At 43.6% G+C, this 18,630-nt stretch overlaps 1 long non-coding RNA gene across 1 annotated transcript; it reads right to left on the bottom strand.

The window, feature by feature from the left end:
* Positions 1-5,489: 5,489 nt before the first annotated feature.
* Positions 5,490-14,761, bottom strand: LOC308342353. Its single transcript, XR_013966776.1, has 3 exons — positions 14,708-14,761; positions 6,894-6,983; positions 5,490-5,823 (listed from the first exon to the last, which is right to left on the bottom strand). It is a non-coding gene; the product is annotated as an uncharacterized lncRNA (long non-coding RNA).
* Between the last annotated feature and the right edge of the window lie 3,869 nt (positions 14,762-18,630).

The following is an 18,630-nucleotide window of genomic DNA, read 5'->3' as shown; positions in this document are numbered from 1 at the left end:
CCACCTTTTTGGAGGTGTCTTGATTTACTTTGCCGCATTGGTGCGGTATATTGCTTTAACGCAGACCACTGAAAGATGCGTCAGGTCACAACTTGTAAATTTGGATTAGCTGAAATAATTTATTTCCTTCCTCTTTTAATTTAGAGTGCCTCACATAGGCACTTCTTACCACATCGGGCTAGGGCTCCTGCTTCTGAGAATCCCATTTTAGAGATCGTACACTCTTGAGGGCCCAGAACACAGTGAAGGTGTGTAGATTGTGGGTGGGGGGCGGGGCGGGTCATTTGTTTGTTTGTTTTTTAAATAACAAGAAAAAATGAAAGAAAATGACATTTCCCTTACCAAGAGCTGTTTTCCTGTAGTCTAGAGTTACTATGAGACACATTTTTCTATCAATACTATAAGGTTGCCAATAAATAGAAAATGTTTTTTTAAAAATTAATTATAACCAAGACAGAAATTTTTTTAATTATGTATTTGAGAGAAAGAGCACACAAGTGCAGTAGGGAGGAGCAGAGGGAGAGAGAGAGAATCTCAAGCAGACTCCCCACTGAGAGGGGAGCCTGATATATATAAAGGAAAAAGTCTTATATTTTATTGCTAGCACTTTCTCTGACTGCCTCCCCTAAACTCAAAACTCATGACCTGAGCTGAAACCAAGAGTCAGCTGCTTAACCTACTGTACCACCCAGGTGCCCCCCGAGACAAAATTTTTAATGGCTTAGTGATTAATGTTTTCCAATATATCAACATTTGGAAGATAATACAAAATCAAAGCAATTATTAATGTTTGACCTTTTCAGCTTTGGGGGGAAAAATAGGACTTGTAGTTCATTGAGTTGGAAAACCGACTCTCTGTATTTATTTTAGCAATAGGCTGTATTTCCTATGTTTGCCTGTGGCTAGGAAGGATCAGGTCCAGGGAAATGCTGGCAGAATGTACTTCTTAGATGATGATTTTCCTTTTTTAACCTAAAAAGTGTCCAGATCCATTTCAGAAAATTTAAAAAAAAATCCCCTACCACCTGTTTCAGCATTGGCTAGCCGGTGTTTCTCAGCCTTTCTACAGATGTGTCTTTTCAAAAGAAGGGGACTCTTTGGCACTCCAGATGACAAAGTAATGTCCTCTCTCTATGAGATTGGACTCCTCTGATAAGACACAGGAGGGGCGCCTGGCAGATTCAGTCAGAGGAGCATGTGACTCTTAACCTCGAGGTTGTGAGCTTGAGCCCCACACTGGGTTGAGTAGAGACTCCTAAAAATAAATAAACTTAATAAAATAAAAGACTGGACACTCTCGTCATACCTTAGCATGACTTGAAGGGTCTTGTCAGAGAATATGAGAAGACGGACTCACATCCTTTTCCCCCCAAAACTGGTCTCAGAGTACTGGCCTGTTGCAAGTGGTGGTCTGTCTGTAGAGTTTATAATTACTCTAAGAAGTGGGATCACTCACAGAGAAGCCTTGGTCTCTGTGGCTGAATTAGAAACTGACCCCAGCTACAGCATCCCAGCCACTCTCTCTCCTCATAAAGGACGAGTTTATAAAATCTCAAGTTCAGAAAATTAAGAGGACAGGGGCAAATTTGAGATATAGAAGCACACTGACGATTATGTCCGTACCTTCGATTTCTCTTCAGCATTCACTGATGGATTCAGTAGTACTGATTATGCACCTACTGTGTGCCTACCCGGTCCAGAGAACTGGGAATTCACTGTTGGAATGAGTCAGAATCCTTGGCTGCTGGAGCTTTACTGCCATCAGCAACTTCAAGGTTAGTTGCGCTGACTTTGAGTTTACGGGAGGCAGTCAGAGAAAGTGCTAGTGGTAAAATACAAGACTTTTTCCTTTATACATAAAAAATGTCAAATGGGCAGGAACTGTTGGCAAAGTGGGGGAGAGGATGTTAGTAATGCAAATTATACAAGTGATTATAATGGTAATCTAGAAGGCATATGGAATCTGTGAATGAACTGTGGTTGGGAGGGGACACACTTAGAGAGGAGCTTCAGCGAGGTTTTGCACCTCAAAACTCTGCCTGTAAACACTCCTGGACGTGTCCTTCCCACCAGCCACACAGGGCGCTGTTCTCCCTGCATAGTAATGCCGGCATCAGACATGGGTACAGCATTTTTAGAAGGATGCTTCAGGGGCACCTGGGTGGCTCAGTTGGTTAAGTGTTTGCCTTCAGCTCTGGTCATGATCCTGGGGTCCTGGGATTGAGCCCCACATCGGGCTTCCTGCTCAGCGGGGAGTCTGCTTTTCCCTCTCCCTCTGCTGCTCCCCCTGCTTGTGATCTGTCTCGCGCTGTGTGTCTCTCTCTCAAATAAGTAAAATCTTAAAAAAAAAAAAAAAAGATGCTTCATTATCTTGCTTGTGAGATAAACAGGCCAGATCTTATGACCCTTGCTTTACAGACTAGGAAACTTGTCTTCCTTTCTTAAAACAAGTGCATGTTGTTTTTGAACGGGCAAAAATGGCAGGACTGCCACTGCTCGTCTTGTTTTTCAGAGAGATCTGTAGGAGCCAGTCTGTATGACACTGCCAAGCTTGACAGCTGGCACTGCCCGTGGGCACCTGTTTCCTAATCAATACTCGGGGTTCAGTCACTTAGAACTGATTGGCGTTACAGGTCTTCAAACAACATCAAGGGGAACCTTTTCTCTTACCCAAACTTCTATTGACTTTATCAGCCCTTAATGATTTCCTTGAACTCTGAAGAGTTCACAGTGAATTGGTTGAAGTGCCTCATCCCTTGCCACTGTTTGCAAATAGCAGTATTTCAAAAGAGGTGGCCCAAGAAGTGCTGGTTCATCTATCAGACTTTAAATATACTTGGTCTTGGAGTCTCAACAAAACAGCAGATAAGATTATGGAGAAATACACCGTCGGTCCACGTGTTCACAAATTTCCGTTGGCACCGCATGCACCAGACATGGGAGAGAAAAGTCAGAATGCACGCGTTTTGGCTTACTGGTATTTTCATGTCTTTTTCCAAAGACCTCTGAGCACCATCTGAAGAGGATTAATTTAAAGAATCTTTAAATGTTCTGTGTCTGTGTGAGTCCCACAAAGTCTGAGGTTTACTTTTGGCTGTTTGACTCCCCCCCCTCCCAGCTTTCATTTTGGCTCAACAGAGAAAAGTGACTTTTCCAGGGAGTCAGAAGAATGAACTGGAATTTTTACAGGGACCCCAGTCTTTGTAGTGGAGATTTAGCAGTTTAATAATAGGTAGAAAGAGTTCATTCTAGATAAGCCCTGGCCAACAGTTCTGCCCATTTGACATTTTTCACACAGAAAGGAAAAAGTCTAATACTTTTTTGCTAGTGCTTTCTCTGACTGCCTCCCCTAAACTCAGAGTCAACCAGCAACTGAGCTCGAAGTTGCTGATGGCAGTGAACTCCAAAGTGCCCTTGATACCGATGCCCAGTAGCTGTTTCCATTCACCTTGCTGAATAAGAGCCAGAGTGCTGGCCTCTCGCTAGGGTTTCTGGCAGCACTTGCGTCAGTAATTCATTCCAATAAAATGGTCCCTTTATCAACCGAATCCCCAAACAAAGGCTGTACTAACAAAAAGCCCTTTTTATGAAAAGAAGAAGGAGGGGGGAGAACTTTGGAAAACAGTTTTCAAATGTCCTCTAACTTGTGACTGACACGAGAAGTGGTCCCATCTGGTCCTGGCCAGCTGTGGCTCTCCTAGGACAAATGCTCCAGGTACTCAGGGTAGCGTCTGCTTCCGGGGGAGGGGGCGGTGCAGACCACAGCAGGGCCACAGACCATCACCTCTCAAGCCTGGGATAGCCCGAGGTGACAACCTTGCTGCCAACATGAGGGGAATAATAAGCTTCTTGGTTCATAAATCTTAAACCCTGAAGGAGGACGCCTTCATTCTTCTGCGTCTGGAAATATGATGTATACATTGTCCCAGGTAAGCGTCGTCTTTCTCAGTGGAATGCACAAGATTGTTGGTGTAGTCAGTCCTGTGGGATTCATCTCATAGACTCAGGACCCACTGCCATCCCACAGCTGGGGGCCCTCTGAGGGTTGAAACAGCCTGGCCCCACCTGCTGTTTCTATCATTAGTCCTTTCCTACTCCTAAGATTCCAGGCTCTGGAGTGACAGTGACTGGATTTGAATCCTGACTGTAGCAAACTACTTAAACTCCCTAAACCTCAGTTTCTTTATCTGTAAAATGGGAACAAGAAGAATACCTACCAATAGTGTTTTTTTTTGTGAAGATTGAATGAGGCAATTCATTTAAGGTGCTGTGCCTGCCAGACAGTAAGGACTCAATAACATTCCAGTGTCGCCATTGTTTTTATCCCCAACTATGACAGAGATTGCTAGTGTCTCCCACTGTGCATTCTCTCCTTCCTTGGTATGGATGCACACCTGGGAGCACAGCATAAAATATGCATAAGATAAAATATGTCCCAATCTTACTTGGGGCCAGATGTGGCCATGTGACTAAATTCTAGCCAAAATAATGGGATTAGAGGGGGAATGTGCAATTTCTGGATTGGGCCCTGAAAGGGCCATCCCCTTCTCCATGGCTGCTGGTTAAATTGCAGGTTTTAGAAGTGAGCCCAGTGTAGACTGCAGAGGCAGGGCAACAAAGCAGGTATGGCCCAGCACTAGGACAGTAGATCGGGCTCCTGGCAACTTCAAAGAGCAGGGTTACATAAAGGAGAAGTAATCTCTTGTCTTGTTGAACCCCCCTATTCCTTAGGGGTTCTCATACATGCAAATCCCACCAAAGACTTCGCTGCTCAAACTGCTGTGCAGGGAGCTTCTCAGAAATGCAGAATCTCAGATCCTTACCCAGACCAATGGAATTAAAGTCTCTATTTTAACAAAATGATACCCAGGTGATTTATAGGCATAGTAAAACCTGTCCTAAAGAGCACACCTGTCGAGAACAAGTCAGCTGGTCACTATCAGGAGCTGGGAAGAGGACTGTGCTGGTGACTGGTGTTTGTACCACCATTGGGTTCTGTCTCTCCCACTGGGCTCTCCTTGGGGAAGAGTTGGGTTTTTGCTGGTGCTTGTGGCTTATACCAATTTCCATGCCTCCCTTCTGCTCCTGCCAGCAACCATAGCATTCATATCACTATGGTAACCATAGGAAGGCAGCGTGAGAGTCATGCTGCTTTTGTTGACTGCTTGAAGAGGTGGTGGGAATATAGATCATTCTCTCAGGAGTCTGAGACTTTTGAAAGTCCTATAACTGTTCTAATGACATCCGTGCCTGTGCTCAGGCCATAGATATCCTTCCACAAGTCCAGGTAGCTAAACTACTCTATTGCATTGTTTCACCTTCAGACTGGGTGTCTGGGTTAGCTGCTTAAAGTTCACTCAACCATGGGATAACCTGCTCATTTGAGCCTTTCCAGAATGTCCCTGGGAAACAGCCAAATAGCCTGGCACGGAAATTGGCTGGAGTCATTTCAGGGGAAGACCCGCCCAAAGGACTCACCCAGGTGTTAAGCCAAGCTGTGTATATACTGTAAAGAAACCTGTTTTCAGTTTTCCACTGGGAAACTCTAATTCACTAGTAGACCCATAATTCAGGACTTTGAACCGAAGTACTGCCTGGGTGGAAATCTCGTCAAAATGTATCTCCAGGGGTTTAACCCAAATCTTTCCATGACTTAGGCCTGCCGGCTCTTTATCTGGCTTGGGTTGTGGTGGAAACCGCTGGTCACCAGCCAGACAACAATCCCGCATCCTTCATCATCTTGAAGATGGTGATTAAATCACTCATCATCTCCTCTTCGCCAGGATGTTGTGAAGATCATGTCAGCACAGTGCCCAGAGCTCCCTGGAGATAAACGGTGAGAAAACACAGTTTGCTATTAATTTATCATCACGCTAGGCAGCAAATTCAGTCCAAGTCAGTATTTTATTCTGGCCTGCGAAGTAGTCAATGCGTATACAAGATTACACCTTCCATTTAGCAGTTCTAAGTAACCGTTATCATTTAGGGGATTGTGTGTTTCAGGTCTCCCATGTCCAAAGGTGGAAGAAAGCCTTTGGACATGGAATGGACAATGTAAGTAACAATAAGAGCTCAGACTGTATACTAGATGGACCTTGACTTTGACTTACTTGTCACAGCAAACCTGGGAGGTGTGGATCATCCCCATTTGACAGAGGAGGAAACTGTGAGGTTAGGCAGACTTCCCCAGGTCACCCAGCCAGCAGGAGACAGGGGCACTGTTAGGTAATGTGCATACTTTATCTCATTCGAGCCTCGCCAGACCACCAAGAGAAACACATATCCCCATTAAAGAGGTGAACAAACTGAGTCAGACGGGCTCTGGTTCCACATTGTAAGCAGCAGACAGCAGTCTCAAACTCAAGTGTGAGCACAGCCAGAGCTATGCTCTCCCACCAAAATACCCGGCACATGTCTGGTGCTCTGTCAGCACTTCAGAGAGAGGTTGTGAAAGCTGTGTTGACATCTGGTTATGTAAATCTGCCCCAAGCTAAGGTTTTCCTTCATTCTTTAGTAATAGAGGTTTTTGATGTGTCTCAGCATCTGTCCTTAGCGTTCCGACTTGTTTCCTCCATTCGGCTGTCTGACAGTCATGAGAGGGCAATCCACCCAAGGTAACGTAATTATCTCCCCTCACTAAATGTTCAAGGCATGACCGTCTTTACTCATGGTTGTTTACTCAGAAATGAGAAAGCTCTGTCTTAACCACTTGATGCAGAGTAAATGTGGTGAAGAGTGACATTCAACAGGTCCAGAAAGGTGGGTGCAGGAAAACACTGTAACATTTGCTGGGCCCTCGGGGCAGATGTGACTTTTCTTTCCAGCGTGGCATTTCAGACAGATTCTCAAGCTGTTACCAACCCAGGCGGCACCCGGCGCCTGCATCTCCTGACCTTTATTTTTACTGGAGCTCTTTCTTCTTCTGTTGATGGTCACTGTACTCCACCATCTGGGCTAGGACAAGAATCAGATATTTGTGGTCCCTGGGGAGAAAGAACCAGTTTTACTGGAAGAAATTGCTTAGAAGAAAGAAAGAATGTAAAAAGTTGAGGAAACTAACATTCCCACCCCTTCTGGCACCCCTGTAATCCACCCCTCCTTTGGATTTACATTTCAAACCCCCAGACTGTTGTTGTTGTTGTTTTTCCCCTTGGCCTTTCTTATCCTTTGTAAGTGTTCCTTATTTATTGTAATTTAGTCTAATATCTTACCTAAAGTGAGCTCGGGGTGCCTGGATGGCTCAGCGGGTTAAAGCCTCTGCCTTCCGCTCAGGTCATGATCCCAGGGTCCTGGGATGGAGCCCCGCATTGCATCGGGCTCTCTGCTTGGCAGGGAGCCTGCCTCCCCCCCTCTCTCTGCCTACCTCTCTGCTTACTTGTGATCTCTGTCTGTCAAATAGATAAATAAAATCTTTAAAAAATAATAATAATAAAGTGAGCTCAATTTGCCACGGAGTAAATTTTAACCAAAACATGAAATTTCGTTTGGAAAACACACGTGTGTTCTGTATTGTCAACCCCTCGTAAAAGTGAGCAGAGCTCTTAACAAGATAAAACAGCTAAAATGCAGACAATATAAGCAGAAGACTCTTCTCATTCACCAGGACTAAATTTAGAGTCAGTGGTGACCAAGAAAGTATGCAGATGGAGCAATCAGAAGGAGCTCAGAGGAGGCCTGGAAAAAGGTGGGGATGTTTTAAAATATTGTAAACAGTTATTCTATTATTTACAGAATAAAATTAGCTCAATGACACATTCTAGGTATGGCCTCGGTTCTTCCAGAAGCCAGAGCTAAAGACATGGGAAACAACACCGGTGCTCAGTGACAGTGAATCAGGACCCGTGCAGCTGCTTTTGGGAAGATTGCAAGAGGTAGCCCACTAACTACTCAAACTGAGTTCTTCCTTGCTAGAACTTAGTTGCTTTCCTGATTGTATGAAATGAAATTAATCCTTGGCCTCAGGCTTGGTTCCCCGCTTATAAATAGAGCCTTCTGCCAAGAGTTTAACCACTTGCTCTTTGTCCCTGGGACTGAGAAACTGTGGAGTGTGGTGGCGAGATCTCCAGCTTCTGGAACTGCCTTGGAGCCAAGTTACTTCACATGGGTGTGCTTTTGCTTCCTCATCTGTGAAATGGGGTTAAAGACACTGTTCACCTCATGGCATTGTGTGGATTTGGTGAGTTAACACACATGAAGCACTTAGGAAGGTGTCTAGCATGTTGGGTGCTTAATCCATTTTAATGGTTTTCATTAATGAAGGTTCTAAATATTTGGAGGATATGTCCATAGGCAAAGAAAAAAAAATCTGGAAAATAAAGCTATTCAAATGTAGTATTATGCTAGAGCTAAGAAAATAGACACTGCCCAAGTAGGAACAGATTGTGCCTTTCTCTCCTTTCAAAAGTCAGCAATGGCAAGTCACCGGGGACTTAATGTCTCACAAGCAGCTTTTCATACATTCATTAACTTGTTTATTTTGCTCAGCAAATCAGAGTAGCCAGACTATGTATTATTAGGAACCCTCTTTGGTTGGTTATGAATGTTTCTAAGTAGTTCTCTAAGCTTGGGTCAGACCCGATGACCCATCTGGCCAAAGGCCTGAAGACAGATTTCTGAAGAATAACTAGCTGCAAAGCACTGTGTCTTGGGCTCATTTATTGGGTCCTCGATAAGGAATGTTGACTGCTTTAATTGTGTAAAGGATAAGGAATTGGTTGCTGATATAGGGGAGGACAAAAAATTGTTTTCCCTCTACCCGTCTTAGGTTCCTTGAGCTGGCCCTGAAAGTTAGACTGACAAAAGACACTAACAAGAGGAAATGAAACAGGTGTTTAGTAACAAGTATATCGTACATATGCACAGGGGCACCCAGAGATGAGTAACTCAGAGGGATAGATGGAATTGGGTTGGTATTGCATTTTTTAAAAATTCTTGTGTAATTGACATACAATGTCAGATTAGTTTCAGTTGTACAATAGTGATTCAACTGTTCCATACATTACTCAGCACTCATCATGATATGCGTACTGTTAAGTCCCTTCATGTATTTCACCCATTCTCCCACCCACCTCCCATCTGGTAACCACCAGTTTGTTCTCTGTATTTTAGTCTGGTTTTGTTGTTGCTGTTGTTGATTTGTCTCTCTCTTTTTTTTATTTTTATTTTTATTTTTTTCAAGATTTTATTTATTTATTTTACAGACAGAAATCACAAGTAGGCAGAGAGGCAGGCAGAGAGAGAGGAGGAAGAAGTCTCCCTGCTGAGCAGAGAGCCCGATGTGGGGCTCGATCCCAGGACCCTGGGATCATGACCCGAGCCAAAGGCAGAGAGGCCTTAACCCACTGAGCCACCCAGGTGTCCTCTCTCTTTTTTTTAAAGATGTATGTATTTATTTGAGAAAGAGCATGTGAACGGGGTGGAGGGCAGAGAGAGAGAGGGAGAGAATCTCAAGCACACTCCCTGCTGAGCGGGGAGCCCAACTCAGGGCTTAATCCAACAGCCCCAAGATCATGACCTGAGCTGAAACCAAGAGTCAGATGCAAAAAAGACTGAGCCACCTAAGCTCCTCATCTCTCCATTTTTTTTTTTTTTAAGTTAGCTATACACCCAAGGTGGGGCTTGAGCTCATGATCTGGAGATCAAAAGTCACAGCCTCTTTGTTTGTCTCTTTTGTTCATTTGTTTGGTTTCCTAAATTCCAAATATGGCCAAAATCCATGGTATTTCTTTTTCTCTAACTGACTTACTTCACTTATACCCTCTAGGTCCATCCATGTTATTGCCCCAAGATTTCGTCCTTTTTTATGGCTGAGTAATATTTCATTGTATATGTGTACCACATCTTCTTTATCCATTCATTTATTGATGGATGCTTGAGTTGCTTCCATAATTTGGCTATTGTAAATAATGCTGCAGTAAAAATTGTGGTGCATATATCTTTTCAAATTAGTGTTTTCATATTCTTTGGGTAAATACCCAGTAGTGGAATTACTGGATCATATAGTAACTCTATTTTTAATTTTTTGAGGAAATTCCACACTGTTTTTCATAGTGGCTGCACCAGTTTGCATTCCCACCAACAGTGTATGAGAGCTCCTTTTGCCCCCACATCTTCTCCAATACTCATCATTTCTTGAGTTTTGATTTTAGCCCTTCTGACAGGTGTGAGGTGTTATTTCATTGTGGTTTTGATTTGCATTTCTTTGATGGTAAGTAATATAGAGCATCTTTTCATGTGTCTATTGGCCATCTGTGTGTCTTATTAGAGAAATGTCTACTCATGTCTTCTGCCCATTTTTTAATTATATTATTCGGGTTTCTTTGGTGTGAGTTGTATAAGTTCTTTACATATTTTGGATATTAACCCTTTTATTGGCTATGTCATTTGCAAATGTCATCTCCCTTACAGTATGTTGTCTTTTTGTTTTGTTGGTTGTATAGCATATTAACAAAAGAACAATACATTTTTAGTGAAGTGTCAAAGAAACAAAAGGACCTTGAGCTTCTATGGGTGGCAAATTATGAAAAGAAAAATGTATGGGGAGATGAATGATAGATAAGGGGTAATTTTAGCAAAGATTGTTTTGTAGATTTCTCTGGTGCTATCTCCGAGCTTATGATAAGGGTCTAAAGTTGTCTCCAGTGATTAACTTCTTCCTGGTAGAGAGAAGAGACAGGGGACCTTTGCAAATTTACATCCTACTTTTAGGGAAATAGGTGTGGGCAGAAAGCTTTTTTTTAATCTGCTTCCTCTCAATTGCCTTCAGCTCAAAATAATCCTTATACCAAAGTGGCGTATTTTGGGATGGCATATTCTGGTCCCCACCCTCCTCTGGGCTGATCTGATTTTGCATTTCTTTTTCATTAACTTGAAACTTGCCCTAAGACGGGTCACTGGGGCTGAACATAGTCAAATTTTTCTAATCTATTCAAGAAGAAAAAAATTATCACTGTATCAGAAATAATTGGTCATTGTTTCCTTCAAAGAATTTTTATAAAATACCTGATCCTTGAAATACCAAATTTACAGAACAGATGACTAAGGGGGTGGTCATTCACAAAACACAAAGAATCTTTCCTTCTGTTCAGCAGAGTTAGCTCCTCTGGAACTCAGAAAAAGAAGTGGGTTATACGTAATATTTAGGAAATGCATCTGTTGCTTATAGCAAAGCACATTTGCACATTAAACAGAATGCTCATTTAAAAAGTCCAGGCTTGCATTGAGCATCTTTGTCTATTCATCCATCCCTCTACCAGCCAAAGAAGAAAAGAAAAGTGAATGGGTGTTTGCAAGACAACACAACTCATCCAGTCTTTCCATCGCCCTTTGAACTCCGCCAGTCTCAGTTCACACTAAGATATAAATGATGGTGCGATGTAAAGTGTTATCTGAGAGCCTGTGAGATCTCAACCTTACTTGAAGGTTAAGCTTAACTTGTTACATTTTTTTGAAGCAGACACAGATCATGAGGTATATGCAAGGCTTAAGCCTTCATTTTATTATGTCAAGGATCCACCTTCCACAACGTGAACTCTGATTTAAAGATCCCCTTTAGAATTCAGCTGTACTAACAAAGAAGAGGAGTAAGGAGGGGAGAGTAGGGTGCAGCATAACAGGTCAGTTCATTCATTTCTTCAAGGAATCATCTGGCTCTTGGTCCATAGAAGCAGGGCAGTGTGCTAAGTGCCGGGGTAAATCAGATGTACTTGATTCCTTTCAAGGAAGAATTCGGTCCATGGTTTAGTCTCTGTTCTTGCCCCATATTCGGCTCCCCGCCCCCATCTTTTGCCCAGCACCATTCCAGAGAGCTGCAGTTTCGAGTGGGAGAGCAATCAGAGCACAGGACAAGTCCTCAAAGAGTCCAAGGCCAGTGGCCCGATGAGACTGGTACCTCTCATCAGCTGCAATCCAGCCCCCCCACCAACGGCCACACTTTTACCCCTCTCTGCCTCTCCCTGCTTTTCTCTGTGCCCACATGTTGGCATTAAAGGACACAGCTTGTACTTGTTAGTTCGCTCTCATGGAGTCTTCTAAATGGCCTGTGTCTTTTTCTCTGATTACAAAAGTAACACATGTTCATTGTTACATAAAAGTCAAATATTACAGAAATGCATGGCTTTTGAAAGCATACCGCTCCATCCCTCCAAACTCTGCAGACTTTCCTTTTAACTTCAAGTAAAAGACAAAGCCTTTCAAGGGCCTACTGATCTGCATACCCCTTCCCTCTATACCCCAACTCAGGGCCCTATTTCCTGTGCTCCGGCATTACAGCCTTCAGCTCGCCTGCATTTCAGCACCTTTATCCCAGCTGTTGCTTCTGCTGGAATGTTCTCCCGCAGATATCTGCGTGGCTTCTGTCTTAGTCAGCTTGGGCTGCCATAACAAAATACCATAGCCTGGGTGACTTAAACAACAGAAATGTATTTTCTCACAGCTCTGGAGGATCTCAGTGCAAGATCAAAGTTCTAGCCAATTTGGTTTCTAGTGAGAACTCCCTTCCTGGCCTGCAGACAACCGCCTTCTTGCTGTGTCCTCACATGGCCTCTCCTTGGTGTGTGCTCACAAACTCTGTGAGCCTCCGGGACTTCCTTAGAGGCCCCGTCTGCAAACACAGCCCCAGTGGGGGATATTATTTCTCACAATTCTGTGGGTTTGCTCGGTTCCCTGGGGTCATCGAAGAGCTGCAGTCATCTGAGCCCGGGGGTGTGCCAGTTGCCTTCCCTTGCTGCCTGGGCCTCAGTCCTGCTGGTATGGGGCCTCTCTCTTCAGGAAAATCCTATTCATTCATGGTCTAGTCCATCACAAATGTTGGACTAAGGTCAAGAATGGAAGCTTTGAGGCTCCTCCAGGCCTGGGTTCCTGATGAACAAGTCAGGGACAGCACACCCCATGGCAAGAAGATGGGGACACATTACAGTCTGACGGATCAGGTGTCATGACCATAACAATCTGCCACACGCTCCTATGACAAGTTGCCACTCCACTGTTACTTTTTTTCACAGTTATTATCCCTGCTGAATAAATGACAGATATGACACCAAGAGAGCTTTATGCCCATTTTTGTTCACCATCGTTTCTCTGTCACCTCAGATCGAACCCGACCAAGGGTGGGTGCTTAATAATGATTTGTTAAGTCACTGGAAACATTCATTTGAAAATGTTTTCCAAGCCCTTCATCTTTAACAGCTTTAGGACTGTGGACATGCTTCTACTGTTTTAAAAAAAAAAGCACTTTCCCATAAAAATATCCCATTCTACTTTTCACAACAAACTCATGAAGCAGGTGGTGTAAGTATCATCATTCCCACTTCATAGATGAGGGGGAAGAGGCCTAGACATGGTGAGTGTCTTGGCCCAGGTCCCATGCATGATAAGAAGAGAGCTTCTGACTTCCGGTCCAGGGTTCCCACCAGCCATCATGCAGCCTTTCAGGTGCAATTGAGAAACTCACCCTCTGCCTCCCATAGTTCCCTCCCCCGGGGGCTTTGTGGTTGAGGAGTTCTGTAGGGTAAGTAGTTTTGGTTACCCAACTGGCTGCAGACCATGAGGTCTACCAATGAGAAGTGTTATCTCTTTAAAATCTCCCTCTGGAGGTCAAAACCTAAAGTTCTCAATGATCCAGCGCCATCAAGACACTAAAAGGTAAGGGTGTCAGGACCTGTCTCTGTGGACCTTGCCCTCGACAGCACTGCACTGTTTGTGTAAAGTTAAACTTTAAATCTGCTTGTCTAACTGGTGGTTGCCAGGTGGTTCTGGTCTGAACAAGCCTTGGTTTAGCCTGTAGGGAACAGAAAACAGTTGCCTTCCAAGCTCTGAGCTGCTATTCCATTCAGAGAAGGTTTGGTTAACGAGGACACCTTCACCTCAAGGGGAAATCACAGCAGATGGGGAAAGTACTCAACTCTGTATATTCAAATAGTTCATGGTGGTTTAGAGGGTAGAGAGGAAGGTCGTCATCTCCTTTAAGAAAAACCCCTTGACGGGGCGCCTGGGTGGCTCAGTGGGTTAAAGCCTCTGCCTTCAGCTCAGGTCATGATCCCAGGGTCCCGGGATCGAGACCCGCATCGAGCCCTGCATTGGGCTCTCTGCTCAGCAGAGAGCCTGTTTCCTCCTTCTCTGCCTGTCTCTCTGCCTACATGTGATCTCTGTCAAATAAATAAATAAAATCTTTAAAAAAAAAAAAGGAAAGCCCCTTGAGAGAGAGCTCGCAGACCATAGCCAGAAGCAAGTTAGAGGTTAGAGTAAAAGCAGTCATTTTTAAAGTAGGAAGTTTTCTCCTTTCTGCCTCATTCTTCCTCTTGAACTGTGATGGTGTTTTTTATTTGCTACTTAATGTCATTCTAAATTACAATGTTAGATCATTATCATACAATGTACCATTCATCTTTATATTATGCAATGACATTTTCTCTTTCTTTTTTCAGTTGAGGTATAGTTGACACACCTGTTACATTAGTTTCAGGCGTCCAACATGGTGACTTGACAAGTCTGTACATTATATTGTACTCATGACAAGGGTAGCTCCCATCTGACACCAGACAACAATATTGCAATAACACAGACTCTGTTCCCTATGCTGTGCCTTTCATCCCTGTGACTTCTTCATTCCATAACTGGAAGCCTGTGTCTCCTACTTCCCTTCACCCATTTTGCCCACCTCCTTCAATGTACATTTTAAAGACCAATAAAAGAGTATTATTAAACTTACATGCCAAATAGTTTCTATCTCGTGGCTCAGACACACATGCAGGTTTGGTTCTCTATCAAGAGAGTGGAAGTGCCAGACAAAACTAACTCAACTGTTTGGATTTCATCAGATCACACACACACACACACACACACACACACACACACACACATTCCATCAACACTGCCTTTGGTTACTGATGAGGAAGAAAAGACTTGAAAAGAGGAGGAACTTTGGGTTTTCATCTTTCCCTTTCTTTCTATGTTATCATATTTTGCACAGGTGGTTGGCTAATTCAGGGAAGTAACATGAATAAGAAAGGATATGATAGGGTTCTTTAGTCATTGTTAAGTAACTAACATTCTTTACATTTAGAGCGCCATTACTTTCTTTCTGCATTCAAATCAAGTTCTGGTTCAACTGGAGAGCCAGTGCTCTCAGGACTCTGGATGCCCACCCCCTCTTCACAGACAGAACTCACTTACCTTGTCCTTGCCTTGAGGAGTACTGAACTCCCGGGCACTGTGGGGATCCCTGATAACGCTGTGCTCATGGGACATCAAGAATGTGACATGCAAATGGATCAGCAAGGACAAGGAGACACTCATACCCATCTCCTCCACTCACACACAGGCTCCTGGTCCCATCAATGTATAAAATTCAAGTTCAAAGATAAAATTATTAAAAACCTCAGAAGGCAACAGCAGAGCATTAAACTAGGCGTGGTGTGACTATATAACTCTTGCATTCCTTTTTTTTTCTTTTCTTAAAGACTTGTTTTGTTGTTGTTTTTATTAACATATAATGTATTATTTGCCCCAGGGATACAGGTCTGTGAATCATCAGGCTTACACGTTTCCCAGCACTCACCATAGCACATACCCTCCCCAATGTCCATAACCCAGCCACCCTCTCCCTACCCTCCACCCCCACCCCACTCCTTTTTTGAAGGAGGTGGGCAAAATTGCTACCCCCTCAGTTTGTTTTGTGAGATTAAGAGTCTTTTATGGTTTGTCTCCCTCCTGATCCCATCTTGTTTCATTTTTTTCCTTCCCTACCCCCCACAACTCCCCACCCTACCTCTCAAATTCCTCATATCAGAAGGAAGACTTTGTTTTTAAGTAACCTCTACACTCAATGGGGGGCCCAAATTTAGAACCCCGAAATGAAGAGACACATGCTTTGCTGACTGAGCCAGCAAGCCAGCCCCCAGCTCTTGCACTCTCGAAGCAGGCCTTCCTTGTTCCTTGCTCTGCACACCAAGGGGAGGGATGGTTTGCTCGAGAAGCTCTAACATACTCCCTTCCAACTGTGCTTCCCAATGTTCCCACCACACAGTCTCCATCTTTGGCCAGGAGAGTGTTAACATTTGTTTATAGAGTTACCCATCCTGAAAGAGATGAGGAAAAGGATCCATTTTTTTCTTAATTCATTCAGTACATAAGTATTGATTGCCTACTGTTTGCAAGGCACAAACTTCCGATGTTTAATTACCGAATTTGACTCTCAATAGAAATGCACTTAACATGAGGAAGTCTCCATAAAGTCTCAATAGTATAGGCTTTGGGAAGCTTCCACATTGGTGAACACCTTCACCTATTGGGAGGATGAAGCACTTGGAACCCTCCCTGACATTAAGCTATGTACATCTTCACTGGCTGTTCATGTGTATCCTTTATCACATCTTTTTTTTTTTTTTTTTAAGATTTTATTTATTTATTTGACAGACAGAGATCACAAGTAGGCAGAGAGGCAGGCAGAGAGAGGGGGGAAACAGGCTCCCCGCTGAGCAGAGAGCCCAACGTGGGGCTCGATCCCTGGACCTTGGGATCACAACCTGAGCCAAAGGCAGAGGCTTTAACCCACTGACCCACCCAGGCTCCCCCTTTATCACATCTTTTAATAAACTGGTAAATGTATGTAGTTCCTTGAGTTCTATAAGCTGTTCTCGCAAATAATCAAATCCATGGGGTGGAGGTCATGGGAACCTCTAATTTTAGTTACATCAAACAGAAGTTGTGGGTAACCTGGTGACCCTACTATATAAAATTGGCATTTGAAATGGGGGGCAGTCCCATGGGACTGAGCCTTTTTCCTGATCTGATGCCATCTCCAGGTAGATGTCAGAATTGAGATAACTTGTAGGACACCCAGGTGGTGTTACAGAATTGCTTGATGTTGGAGGCGGGGGGACACACATCTGGTCTCAGAGGCATCATGAGCATAATTGTCGTGTGAGAAAAAGTAGAAACATGGGACGGAGGTTTTTCATTACACACATGTTGTTAACATACTTTTTTCCTTCTTAATGACTCTTAATTGGTGATATATTCCTGACAGTGATATATTCCTGACAATAGGAAATATAAAGCGTCCATCTTCAGTGTTCTACAAGCTCTAAAATTTACACCACACTGGGGAGCCCACTGTAATCTTGTCTTACTTACCTCTGTGATCCTGTCCTTGGCAGTCCTTTGCAATCCATTTCATTTATTATCCTGTCATCTTCCAAGGCCTGCCATCTTTCTCTCCTTCCCTCCCTCCCTCCTTCTTTTCCTTCCTTCCCTCCTTCCCTCCTTCAGATTTAAGTTGTATTTGAATATTCATTTATCTATCAAATATGTATTGATGAGATAGGCTAGGTGGGAAAACAGTAGGGGACAACATAAACATGGCCCCTGCTTTTCACAGAGATTATACTCTGGTGGGGAAAAACCAATAAAAGTATTAGTTAACAAATATTTTCATTTAAAGGTAACTGCCAGTGCATCTCGGTGGCTCAGTCAGCTAAGCATCTGACTCGTGGTTTCAGCCCCATGTTCGGCGTGCTCAGTGGAAGTCTGGTTGGGACTCTTTCTTTCTCTCCCTCTGTCCCTCCCCAACCTACTCTCCCTCTGAAATAAATAAATAAATCTTTAAAAAAATAAAGTTAACTGCCATCAGAAAAAAAACAAATACAGGGGCACCTGGGTGGCTCAGTGGGTTAAAAGCCTCGGCCTTTGGCTCAGATCATGATCTCAGGGTCCTGGGATCAAGCCCCACATCGGGCTCTCTGCTTAGCAGGGAGCCTGCTTCCCCCTCTCCCTCTCTGCCTGCCTCTCTGCCTACTTGTGATCTCTGTCTGTCAAATAAATAAAATCTTAAAAAAAGAAAAAAAAAACAAATACAAGGTGTAATAGCAAGAGATCTGGGAATCTAATTTGGATTGAGGGTCAGCTAAGCCTTTCAGAGGAGGTAATAAACTAGACCTTCTCAAACTATAATTTGCATGTGAATCAAGTGGTTTGAATGCAGATTATAATTTAGTAGGTGGGGGTTGTGCCTGGGATTCTTTCTTATAAGTTCCCAAGTGATCCCTCTGGTGCTAGTCCCTGAAGCACTTGTGGGGTAGAAAGGACAATGAGAAGAATCTAAAGAGAGCTCCAGAAAGAATAAACATTTGCATAGGTGCGGAGGTGAGAAAAAGTTTGACTTTTGGGTTAGAGAAATACTGTTTGATAGAGGCTAGGAGCAGTGAGTAAGGGAGAGGAATACACAAGAAGGTCAAAGAAGTAGGCCAAATCATGCAGGGCCTTCTAGGCCAGAAAGTCTCATTTTATTTTAGTGTGATGGGAGACACAGAAGATGTCAAAGGGGTGAAGAGTAATGATGTAGGAAAGACGTTAGGGTTTGAGGCTGACGGCGAAGAAAGAACTCTTGAGATATCTTTGGTGCAAAAAGGTGCTTTTATTAAAGCACAGGGATAGGACCTGTGGGCAGAAAGGGTTGCACTGGGGTCCTGAGAAGTGGCCCATTACATACTTTCAAGTTGGGAGGAGGTTAGGGATAGTGTAAGTCGCTAAGGAATTTTGGAAACAAAGTTTCCGGGACCTTGAGGGGGCTAGCTATTGATGGGAAAAGGTCATTTATTACTGCCTAATAAAACCTGAGTCCTGAGACCCTTC

Source organism: Martes martes (assembly GCF_963455335.1).
Source record: "Martes martes genome assembly, chromosome: 4".
In the NCBI taxonomy this organism is placed as follows: Eukaryota; Metazoa; Chordata; class Mammalia; order Carnivora; family Mustelidae; genus Martes; species Martes martes.
Note: the sequence above shows the minus strand (reverse complement) of the source record. Positions and strands in the feature narration are given on the sequence as shown.